Source organism: Mus musculus, chromosome 15 (genome assembly GCF_000001635.26).
Source record: "Mus musculus strain C57BL/6J chromosome 15, GRCm38.p6 C57BL/6J".
Classification (NCBI taxonomy): Eukaryota; Metazoa; Chordata; class Mammalia; order Rodentia; family Muridae; genus Mus; species Mus musculus.
Window position 1 is genome coordinate 28,948,219 of NC_000081.6, and position 13,770 is coordinate 28,961,988.

Here is a 13,770-nt window from a genome sequence, read left to right on the forward strand (position 1 = left end):
GAATTGTATTTATGACTGGTGAGTCAAATCTGAAATGTTATCTGGAGCATGAATTATTCAGAAGCTGTTTAGCAATGAAAATTTGTGGAAGATGGAGGGCTGACTGGTCATGGCACATGACAGTGAGATAAGCCTCCAGCTTTCGCCAGAGAGCTGCCTGCAATGGAATTCTTACAGGATTGTGTGGTATCTTCACTATGTCAGGAACTGCAAGAATTTGAAGGGTGGCCATTTCTAGGTGTCATTAATACACTGCAGACACACAATCAGAACCTGCCATTGAAAAGCTCCAATATAAGGCAGTATGCTAAGGACTAAAGCTGCTGTTGTAGTACAAAGAGACAGTCTTGCCTCCTCTAACCAGTGGTCAGGAAAAGATGAAGCTCCAGGCCAGGTATAGCTCAGGAGAACAAGAGGGAAGATGATACAGTGCCTTGACCAGGACTCCTGTGTTAAAGGAATGAAACTAGTAAATTTGAAATGAGAGCATCTAGAATGATGTCTTCAAAGTCACAAATCTCCATGTTTCTGTGAACCACTTCGTCCTGTAGTAACTATCCACTGTTCTTCAGAAAAGGCTAGAAGTCTTCTGTTTAAGACTTTGTAATCCTCTACGTGTGTGTGTATGTGTATTCACTTTATATCCTAATATCAGGTACCCTCTCCTCCAAGTCTCCCCATCTCATAGCTTCTTCCCCAATTCCCCTGAGAAGTGGGGTACCCAGGTTATTCTACCCCTCTGCTGGCACAACAGACACTGCAGGACTAGGTACATCCTCTCTCACTGAGGCCAGACAAGGCTGCCCAGTTAGTAGAATAGTATTCACAGGCAGACAACAAATTTGTGGATAGCCACCTTTCCAGTTGTTGAGGGTGGGTGACCTGCATGGAGACTAAGCTGCACATCTGCTACAAATGTGAGGAGGGTCAGTGGAGGTGGATGCTGGGTCCAGTTCATGCTGGCTCTTTGGTTAGTTGTTCCAACTCTGAGAGCCCCCAAGAGTCCAGAATTTTGAGTCTCTTGGTCTTCCTGAGGAGTCATTATCCTCTTCAGGTCCCTCAGTCTACCCCTTTCCCCCGACTCTTCCACAGACTTCCCAAACTCCATCTAATGAGTGGCTGTTGGTCTCTACATCTGTTTCAATGAGCTGTTAGATTGAGCCTCTCAGAGGACAATTATGCTAGGATCAGATCTTTAAGCATAACAAAGTATCATTAATAATGTCAGGGATTGGTTCTTCCCCAAGGGATTGATTCATCTACATTTATGACCATATGAACCTCTGTCAGGGATTAATCATGACTTCCTTCTCCCTTCCTAACCTCCTTAGGGAGTACTGAGCTTACAAAAATAATCACAACAACAACAACGAAAAAAACAACATTTATTTGTGAAATTACTGCAAATCTCACTGTGTTCCAGCAAGAATATGTAGAATAGAATTGGATGCATAAATTGAGATCACTTATAAAGGTAGATGATATAAAAATTTAATGAATGAATATTTGTGCCATTGTATTTAACATCTTGTATTGAAAAGTGCTGAGATCCCTGTATGACTATGACTGAGTACTGAGATAATGAAAGTCACAAGGCTACTCATACCCAACAACAGTAGAGAATTGACTGTCACTGGCATGATTATCAATTTGAAACTCAGGTTTAGATGTAACTGTCATGGTAATGGTGTGGAGAACTGGGAGCTTTGCATGGTATTTAGCTCATGAGGATGCTGTCCCTTTAAATGGACTAATGATTTTTTTACAGTAATTGGTTATTGCTGTGCTAGGTATTTCAGCGTCCTTTTAATTCCAAAGTTTATACTTCTGATACCTACTAAAGTCTAATATAACAAGTAGACCCTCATCAGAAGCTAAACGTTTCATGTTTGAATCCTTATGTTCTAGAATAGTTAAGGAAATATGGTTTTGTTTTTATTATAAGCTAGTTGTTCTGTATTTTTATATCACAGAAGCAAAATAAACCTACTAAATAATGGCAAAATCTTAGAAAAAAATGATGAGGATGACTGACTGGATCCATACTGAAAGCTCAGCTCTTAAACAGACTTGTTGCTCTTGCAAAGGAGCCAGATTTCACTCTAAACACCCACATCGTGGTCCAAAAGTAAGAACAACTCCAAAAATGGGAGATCTGTAACCCTCCTTTGACCTCTGTGATATCAGTTACATATGTCATATATGTGTGCATGCAGGTAAATCTTTATACATGTAAAATAAATAGTTTTTAATATGAATGACAATAAGGCTCTTGCTCAGTCAAAAAACAAAGGAAGAAATGTTCTGTGTGATCTGGATGGGGATCATCCTGGAAACTCATGTCCCTTAAACAGTTTCTTTATTTGATATATGGAATCTAAATAACGATGCAATACACAACTCTAAATGAGGAAATAATAGTAACAGTATCTCAACCTCTCCCATAAATGAATGTGCAGATTTATTTTTAAAAATTATTTTATTTATTTATACCCCAAATGTTGTGCCTGCCCCCAGACCCCATTCCCAGAGTTCATCACCCTATCCCACCTCCCCTATGCCTCTGAGAGGGTGCTCCCCCCAGGCCATACCCCTTTCCTGGAACATCAAGTCTCTATAGGATTAGACACATCCTCTCCCACTGAGGCCAGACAAGGCAGTCCTGTGTTACACATGTGCAGAGGGCCTTGGACCAGCCCATGAATGCTCTTTGGTTGGTGGCTTAGATTCTGGAAGCTCCCAGGAGTCTGCATTAACTGACACATTTGGCCATCCTATGGGGTTGCCATCCCCTTCAGCTCCTTCAATCCTTCCTCCAACTCTTCCATATGGGTCCCTGACCTCAGTCCAACACCTGACTGTGTGTATCTGCATCTGGCTCAGTCAGCTGTTGCTAGAGCCTCTCAGAGGACAGCTATGCTAGGCTCCTGTTTGCAAGCACAACAGCACCTGTAATAGTGTCAGGGTTTGGTACCTGCTCATGGGATGGATCCCAAGGTGTGCCAGTCACTGGATAGTCTTTCCTTCAGTCTCTGCTCTTTTAAAATTATGTTTTTACAGGCAAGTCTTAAAATTCATATTTTGAAATTTTAGTCAACATCAGCATTACAGATCATGTTTTTAAAGGTAGCTACACACTTAGGCAATAAATGGGAACTTAGCCCTTTTTTACCCGGTCACCATGGGTCCAACAATGGCTTTGTGGCCATTTCGTTTTTTATTATATTCCATAGTAGAATTAATCATGTCACCTCTAAGATTTCTAGTGAAAGTTACAAGATTGGCAAATGTCAGGGGAATTTCAGGGAAAAAACAAAGTAGTCTCTTAACTCATATAAATTATACTTGAGGAATATTGTGCTCTGTCTAAAGTAAGAATTTTACTGTTGTATTTAAGAAGATAAAATTGATGGAATTGTGAAGCCATCTTAACCTTATTTATTACACACACACACACACACACACACACACACACACTCACACACACGCACACACACATACACACAGAGTGTATATATTCCTTCTCATTCATAAAGTAGATAAGGAAAGGAGAAAAAATACTGATACATTACCAGATACCATAATAGCTGGCCCATGGAAACCAGAAGTCCCTATGTTGATATGAGAGAAGATATTGTGTGTTCTTTGTCATGCTTCAGAAATTTAAAGTTGCATTGTAAAAAACAGTGATATGAATGTCAGAATTACAGGCCATAATGGGTAGCTAAGGTTTAAGAAACCAGAGAAAATGCTCATGTAGCATGATACCATCAAGAGCTGTGTTTATCAGAACTGTCAAATTATATTAGGTTGATCCTGCTTTAACTTGGGAGAAAATGGAAATATTACAATGAAGATTAGGCATAAGCAAGGAGAAAAAACACATAAGAGCTGAATGAGTAGCTTAGATAAACATTTTTCACTAGTGCCTCCCTTTCTTTCTACATCTAAGGCTGCATCAAGGTTTCCTTAGGAATAGCAAGTAGGAGAAGGAAAACATGGAATCAATGTTGTTTGGCACATGAGTAATATGTGCTAAATGAAAAGGATTTATTTCATGACTAATGTTTCAGGGAAATAAATGTTCTTATTGACCAACTTTCAGTTAGTACGCCATGCCTTCTTGTTGTGCAGAAATAAATACAGCCTTAAGTAAAACTGTCTTTGACTTATAGGACAAGAAACATGGCTTGCCTGATTAGTAAGGAGTTAGCAGTGAAAATGCTGGATGGTCACAGACATGGAGAGCCATAGAGAAATAGAAATGTCTGGCTAACTAAAGTGAACATGGAGTTTATAATCTTTATACATCATTTATATCTGAATATGACATTATCATCATACTATTATGATATGAACAGTATTAGTCATGAGATATATCCACTAACAAAATTGAGTACGAAGTGTGACAAGTTAATTTTGCATCATGTTTTACTGTCATTCTATTGAAGACACGGACACATTAGGCAAGCATTGTGTTCTGGACTGTATGGCTCTAATGTGTACCTGTTAGCTGCATGGCTTATACTACTTACCCATATGATTTCATGTTGTCTAGAGTTTAATGTAGAAGAAGTGCTAGCTTTATTTCAGGTGATTCTAATGCTCCTCTTCCAAGTGATAGAACATGCTTTTCGTTATGACAGGACTGAACACACGCAGTAGATTACATTTGTCTTCCTGCCCACATGGCCTCATATATATCTATTATTTGAGATTATGAACACAAATGGGATCACACATGTATCAAATAGAAGATCATTTCTATGATTTGCTTTTTTCTTTTTAAAATATATTTTATGAGATATTTTCTTCATTTACATTTCAAATACTATCCCCAAAGTCCCCTATACCCTCCCCTTGCCCTGCTCCCCAACCCACCCACTCCTGCTTCCTGCCCTGGCCTTCCCCTGTACTGGGGCATATGATCTTTACAAGACTAAGGGCCTCTCCTCGCATTGATGGCCAACTAGGCAATCCTCTGCTATATATGCTACTAGAGACACGAGCTCTGGGGGTACTGGTTAGTTCATATTGTTGTTCCACCTATAGGGTTGCAGACCCCTTTAGCTCCTTGGGTACTTTCTCTAGCTCCTCCATTGGGGGCCTGTGTTCCATCCAATAGATGACTATGAGCATCCACTTCTATATTTGCCAGGCACTGGAATAGCCTCATAAGAGACAGCTATATCAGGGTCCTGTTAGCAAAATCTTTCTGGCATATGCAATAGTGTCTGAGTTTGATGGTTGTTTATGGGATGGATCCCTGGGTGGGGCAGAGGGCTCTCTGTGATTTTCCAAAAAAAAGTAAAGTCAGTGCAACACCAATTTATTCATTGTATTATATGCCATATAAGTTATGACCTGACAGTGGGAGAGAAAGCAAAAATGACATTTCAGTATTGATCCATAGATGAATTTTACTTCCAGGAATGCATTTCTTTTGGAGATTTTTATATAAATAAATTGTCATAATATATAATTCTATGAGCCACTAATTGGGAGTTAGGTCCTTCTACCTTCATAAGTACTATAAGAGCAGAAGATATGTCCACTTGAAGTTCAACCATATTCGTATTTATATTAAATAAATGACACTTATCTAAGTATTCTTGGCTTCTTAAAAAAAAAAAACTAGCATACAAGAGAAGAAAATTGCTTCCTCAGTGGGAAAATTGAGGCAAAGCTGTTGTTTCTGTTATGGACACAAAGATAATCCTTAACACTAATGCGAGTCACTTGTCCTAAATTCAGTTTTAATGATCAGAGGACAAATGTAGATGCAAAATTCAGAGAAAGAAAAGGTAAATAGTGACACTGAGGTATAGGAATAAGAACCTCCCTCCTTTAGTAGATAAGTCTGTAAAAATAAAGTAACTATACTAAATGATGACAAAGGAAAAATGATTAGTATCTGTTGTGTATAAAAAGATATAGTTGTCGCACTAACCTTTCTCATACGTGATGCTAGAGAAAGAGACCAACCAGAATTCTGTGAAACTACTTGTAGAACGAAAGCATTCAGTATTTGTAACAATGTTGGGTTTTGGGCATACTTTCAAGAGACTCCTTGGAATAGGCCACCATACTGTCTCAAAGGTAGGTAATAATTCTCCAGTGGATTAAGTCATTTTCCAGTAATTATCCTTGGACAAGGAAGCTGCCTTACTAAGGACACAACATGTATCCAATATCAGACCCATGGAATGGACATACAAAGGTTCATTTCCTATTATTCTAATGGGAGAATTCCGTGAGGATTTTTGATTTTGTCTCCAAATAGATCAAAATAGATTTCTCTGGAACTATATTTCCATTCATTTTTCAACTTTGCCAGGTCTGGTACACTCACAAGATCACTTCTCACTAGACTTCCCAACTAGAAAGCCTAGAAGTTTGTTGCGTATTTCTTTCTTTGTGGGGAGAGGCAGTGGTTCACATTTTTTTGTTTTTTTTTTTTTAGATTTATTTATTTATTTATTTTAACTTGATATTTTCTTCATTTACATTTCAAATGCCATCCCAAAAGTCCCCTATACCCTCTCCCTGCCCTGTTCCCCAACCACCCACTCCTGCTTCCTGGCTCTGGCATTCCCCTGTACTGGGGCATAGAATCTTCGAAAGACTAAGGGCCTCTCCTCCCATTGATGGCTGACTAGACCATCCTCTGCTACATATGCAACTAGAGGCATAAGCTCTAAGGGGTACTGGGTAGTTCATATTGTTGTTCCTCCTATAGTGTTTGCAGACCCCTTTAGCTCCTTGGGTACTTTCTCTAGCTCCTTCATTGGGTTTCTTTGTAATATAAAAAATTTAAATTGAATTTTATTTGTAATTCAATTTTTACATTCCATATTCCATTCCCTACTCCTCCTCATCTAGCCAAATACTCCTCCACATCCCACACCTCCTCCCCACCCCACCCTGTCTCCATGTGGATGCCCCCAACCCCCACCCCACCTGACCTCTAAACTCCCTGGGGCCTCCAGTTACTTCAGGGTTATGTGTATCATCTCTGAATGAGCACAGACCATTCACAAGTTGGGAGGGAGGAAGGGAGAAAGGGAGGGACAGAGGATGGGAGGGAGGGAGAGAGGGAGGGAGGGAGGGAAAGTGGGTTGGGTGGGAGGGCAGTGGGGGGAGAGAGACACCTGATCTGGTATTGGGTGAGGGAATAGGACTGAAGCCCTGAGGGCCAGGCAATCACAGGAAATAGGAGGTTGGGGGGACCCCTCAGAATGTACCTTTGATAAAATGCCCTACAGTAGAAAGAGGGAACTTATAGAGCCCAACACTAGTAGGAAGACAGGACATCAAGGGAGGGTTGTCTTGGTCAGGGCTTCTATTCCTACACAAACATCATGACCAAGAAGCAGGTGGGGAGGAAAGAGTTTATTCACCTTACATTTCTACATTGCTGTTCATCACTGAAAGAAGTCAGGACTGGAACTCAAGCAGGTCAGCAAGCAGGAGCTGATGAGAGGCCATGGACAGATGCTCTTTACTGGCTTGCTTCCCCTGGCTTGCTCAGCTTGCTCTTATAGAACCAAGCCCAGAGATGGCACCACCCACAAGGGGACCTCCCTGCTTGATCACTAATTGAGAAAATGCCTTACAGCTGGATCTCCTGGAGGCATTTCCCCAACTGAAGCTCCTTTCTCTGTGATAACTCCAGCCTGTGTCACATTGACATAAAACTAGCCAATACACTATCCCACAGCCACACCTCTGTCCCGTGATTGTTTCTATCTGAAAGAAAACACACGGTGGAACTTGTGGCTCTAGCTATATATGTAGCAGAGGATGACCTAGTTGGTCATCAATGGGAGGAGAGGCCCTTGGTCCTGTGAAGGCTCTATGCCCCAGTAAAGGGGAATACCAGGACCAGGAATGGGTGGGTGAGTGGGGGAACAGGAGGAAGGGGGAAGTGATAGGGGATTTTCAGAGGGGAAACTAGGAAAGGGGATAACACTTGAAATGTAAATAAAGAAAATATATAATTAATAATAATAATAATAATAATAATAATAATAATAATAATAATAGAAAGAATTACAGAGATGGAAATGGAGAGGAACCTGAAGAAAAGAAAGTCCAGAGACAGGCCCAAAGTGGGATACAACTCAAGGGGAGATTCCACAGCTTGACACTATTACTGAGGTTATAAAGGGATCTATATTGACTGCCTGCCGAAAGACCCAACAATCAGCTGAAAGAGTCAGATGCAGTTATTTGCACCCAACCAATGGACAGAAGCAGCTAGCCCCTGTAGTTGAATTAGGGAAGGTTGAAAGAAGCTAAGGAGAAGGGCTATCCTGTAGGAGGACTAGCAGTCTCAATTAATCTGGACTCCCGAGATCTTTCAAACATTGGACCATCAAACAGGCAGCATACACCAGCTGCTATGAGGTCACCAACACACATACAATAGAGAACTTTGCATATTTCTTGAGCGATGTGACTTACAGACACTTCTGGCAGAAATGTATGCCATTAGTTAGAGTCTAAGCCTGAATAGCTTGGAAAGAGCAGTTATGGTTTATAAGACAGGAGACATATGTAGCCATGCTGTGTATAGTCCATTGCTGGTAAGCATGAATTCTTTTTCTAAAAACATCTTCATTTTGAAGTCACATTGGTGATGTTTTACCAAAAAACACGGCCTTTTTGTAAAAGAGAAAAAAAGAAGCCTTGAAGACATATTATTCACTTGTATGTATCTCCATTAGAAAGAATATTGACTGAATTTAAATATGATTTTCTAAAACATGCCACGGAGCTGTATTTGAATTTAGCACGATGAGTTCATGAGGTCCTGTGGAATGTAAGTGTGGTCTTGGGTGCCATAAAGTACAGCACTAGGTATGAGTAAGCAGAGGTAAATTTTCCCATGGGTATTTTTTTAAATGTTAAAGAACTAGGATATCATGTAAGAGAATTTGAATACAGGAGGCAGACTGTATCAGAGGGAAACAGCAAAGGCTATGAAGGCAGGATGTTTTTTTTTTAACGATGTTATTATTTTAAGTTTTATAATAATACCACATGTGTTATAAATAAAAACAAATAATATATTGTATGGCCTTGGGTAAAATTTTCAATATTGCTTCAGTTCAAGTGATAAATGCTTAACAAGGCAGAACAGGGTTTGTAGAAACATTGAATAAGTTAAGGCTTAAATGACTATGAATATTCTTTCTTTTTTCCATTGTATATTTTTTGGCTTCTTTGTCAAAGATCAGGTGTCCGTAAATGTTTAGTTTTATTTCTGGGACTTCAGTTCTATTCCATTGATCAATGTGTTTGTCTCTGTACTAATACCATACAGTTTTTAAATCACTATTGGTCTGTAGTACAGCTTGAGGTCAGGGAAGGTGATTTCCCCAGAAGTTCTTTTATTGTTAAAAATGACTATGATTATACCTAACATCTACAGATCACTCAAAGGATGCTAGCTATGGGCAGTAAAATGTGACTCTTGTGTTACCAGGTATTAGATTAAAGGTGATGCAATGACTACCATACTGAGGTTATGAACTCAAAGGTGTGAATGTATCCACAAGACCTGAATAATCTCAAGCTAGACAAAAATCTCAACATGGAGAAGGGAGATGGGCATGAAAACTCACTTCTAGCCAATGAGATATTGGCAGAGATAGCTATTGGGAAAGGGAGAGTCTATTTTTTCTAAGATTGTATTCAGTCGTGAGTTGACCAAGCTCCAGCAAAAAATCAGGCATATAAGAATGCATTGGCAGCACATATTGGATTTGATGGGTTTGACATCTAAAAAAAGAACATATTGGGTGGGTAGGGAAGAGTGGTTGGATCAATAATGAGTTGGTGTGAATATGATAAAAAGATGTAAAATTACTGGTGAAAATATATATTAGTCATACATAAGTATATATGATATATACATATATGCATATATACATATATATGATCTATTTTGCTTTTTTTAAAGATTTATTTGTTTATAAAGCCTGAAAGTAGGACTGGGTTGATGGTGGGTCAAATATAACTAATGCCCTGTGATACATCCAATAGCTAACTGTGAGTATCCACTTCTGTGTTTGCTAGGCCCCAGCATAGTCTCACAAGAGACAGCTATATCAGGGTCCTTTCAGCAAAACCTTGCTAGTGTATGCAATGGTGTAGAAGAGCATGACACTAATTATAAAACAAACTACCAATTAAGACTAAACCCTTTAAGTAAACACTAAAATAATTAAAGTAAAATAAAATGCTAGAAATTATAAACATATCCACAAAACATCTGAGTATTTGATAGTCTTAGTCTTATCAGATGTATGGCACTCATTTATACAACTAGCACCATGGCATAATCACAGAATTTGGGGGCAGGCTTAGCATCCAGGAATCTGAAGTGCTTCTTCATCCTTTACTTGCAGTACAGAAAGCTGGCCCTCACTTATTCAGACACCGATGTATTATAGCTGACATAGATACTCAAATGATCTGACTTAACTCCAAGCCTCTTCATTGTCTTCTCTGTCCATACTTTTGGAAAATTTTCAGCATTTTGAACTAGTAAGAAGTTTCATGTATGGAAACAATATAAAAACCTGAGAGTAGCTTATCATTGCCCTAAAGTGCTTCTTGGAAAGAGCGTAGGAGGTGAGCACACTTTCAAGGAGATTAGGGCCTCTTAAGCTACTGGAACCAGGATTCCCTGTTCTTTATGACTTTCCTTCTCTTGTTTTAGCCTGATTTCTTTGCCTTCACATATCTTCTTCGCAGTTCCTTCATAACTATGATCTTCAATTACCCACACATGCATCACAGTCCCTGGAAGTTATTTCTATAAAATGAGGTAGAATTTGACTGACTTGACCAAGTCAGCTTGATTCTGTGGGCTTGATCAGACATTACAAACTGAATGAATAAGGTCTGCAATGTCTGTAGGTCTCATCTTTCACTGGGAGATTAAGTCTTCTCAGAAAGGATGACCGTCCAATGAAATACACTCACATGTTGCCTGATACAATGTACTACTCATTATTTGGAAATACATCAGAATCCATCTAATAGCTAAAATCCCCTTCACTGTCTAGTGCATAGGTTAAACAGAGTTAACCACCATGGCTCCCTTCAGCTTTTATTTTACTCTAAATCACAAAATGGAAAGTGAACATATGTATCTACAAGATACTTTCTCTTTCAGTTTCAATTTAGAGAGGTATACACAAATAAGAACCCAAGTCAAGAAATCTTACAATTAAAATGATTACACATTCATTATAATTTACCACTTATGACATTAGTGAATCAATTCTATTAACACTTCCATGTACCTACTGAGTGGAATTAAAGGTCACTCAATAGGATATGAAGGCAGAATAATACAGAGCCTGCTGACAAGGAGATTGGGCACTGCTGGGGAAATAATTTATACAGAGAACAGCTATAAGATTTAAATATGTGTGATTAAGTTTGTGCTAGGTGGGTACTCTAAGTGAAGGTACTTGGAAAATCAAAAGAACACTGTAGGTTGATATCACTGACAAAAAGAAACACAAGTTACCTGGACCTTCATATGGAATTAATATCAGAATATTTGTTTAGAATTCATTAGGAACATTAGTTTCATCCATGTGATTTAGAGTGCAATGTGAAATGTTACATGGGTTTTCCTGCTAGTATTTTTGTAAATACATTAATGATGAATAAATGTGAACTCTTGATGCTACACTTAGAAAAATGAGGTAACCGTTGAAAAAAATCTAAGATTTTGGGCATGTGTTTATGTATCAAAAAGCTATATTGTTGGTTGCAGATGTTTACAAACGTAGATGCTAGGAAAACTATTGGGAGTACATACAGAAAGGCCAGTCGCCAAGCATACTGCTATAAAGCATGGGTTTTAGAGCTAATGGAATTGAACTGAGAAGCTTATTGTCAAGCATATCAAGTTAATGTATAATTAATTTGCATAAAACATTGAGAATGTGCTAGAATATTTGAAGTACTTACTTTGGTTTATAAATATTAGGTTATGATGTGTTTAAAGGGCATCTGTAGAGAATAGATCTATCCAGACTACAACGCAGAGTTATTTAGTTTGGAGATACTTCCCTCATCCTCTCTATATAGCCAGTAGAGAGCTATGGCAGGGAAAATTATGGACAAACCATCCACAAATCTTTCAACTAGAAATGTGCTCCACACAGAAGGTACAGCTACCTTTAATGGGTTCTTAGTTTTCCTGGTTTGATCCCCTAAATAGAAAAAACAGTGAGGTCTCATGTTGAACATCTCATAAGTAGGTTTACAACTGGATTTTGTACTGCTTGTTCTGAAATATGCATGTAAATAAACCACACACACACACACACACACACACACACACACACACACACACACACATACACACACACACATACACACGCACGTGCACATGCACACACACATGCACATGTATAAACATACACATATATCATTCAGAAATATATGCACAGATAACAGAATCTTGCTCACCTCTACATGCATACACATTTGCACACATGTTCCACTATCATACTTAAATGAGTCTCAGAAAAGAATTCCTGTAATCATGGGTGTCACACTGATTCATTAAGGAAACTAAAACCCCCCAAATTGTATAGTATCCCCCAACGACAAACACGAGCCATATTATCAGGAAAATGGATAGAGATGACTATGATCTTTTAAGTAAATTAAACCTAGTTCAGAAGTATAAGTATTATCAGGTTTATTTCCTTATAAAATTTAATATTTAAGAAGCAAATACTAGTAAATAATGTATGAAGAAGAGGATGGGGAAGAAAGGATCAGTGAGAGAAGTTGATAAATGGCATGGGAATTATCATGATTTATTACACTGTTTTTAATTTTATACGTGTGTGTTGGAATATATATGAAACACTGTTGTCTGTGGAATCCAGAAGAGAGCAGAGTATCTGCTCAAACAGGAGTTACTGCTTATGAACTATCCAACTTAGGTGCTGGGAATTGAACATGAGTCGTTTGGATAAGCAGTAGGTGTTCTTCAATGTTAAGCTAAAATAAATTAGTTTTTTTGTTTTAAATTGCAACATTCCATATTTATGCCTGTTTTAAAATTTATTATACCCCTTACAGTTGGTGCCTGCTCCAGGCCATCTTGGGCAGGAACTTGGCAGACGGTCCCACCATCCCCAGAGGACTCTCCACACTGCAGACACCCTAGCAAGCCCAGGATCTTAGGATCACTGGTGAGTGGAACACAACATCTGTTCCAAACCAACCATGAGAGACCTGTGCCAGCAGAAGCAAGGACATAGGAGCCCTGCCTGACCACAGGCTCAGGTTCCTTCTGGTCAGTGCTGTTATACCTTAGTTTTGAATACAGCGGACAGCCCCATGATCCCCAGAGGAGACACCAATTCCAGGCACTATGAGACGCACAAGATCTTAGGATTCCAGGATTCCAGAAGCCCAGGAGCTTGGTCACACCAGGATCTCAGGGTCTCAGAGGAAGCTTGACTGCCAAGAACTCAGAATCTCATGTTCACAGGATCCTGGAATCACCGGATCACAAAGAAATCTGGACACTGAGGAGTCCCGAATCAACTGGGATTACAGGAAGGACAGGCTCCCATCCGATATATTGAGGGCAGCGTACACGTGAGATAATCAGATGGCAGGAGGCAAGCATAAGAAAAGAAACAACTAGAGACACAGCTCTGGAGAGTACTGGTTAGTTCATATCATTACTCCTCCTCTAGGGTTGCAAACCCCTTTAGC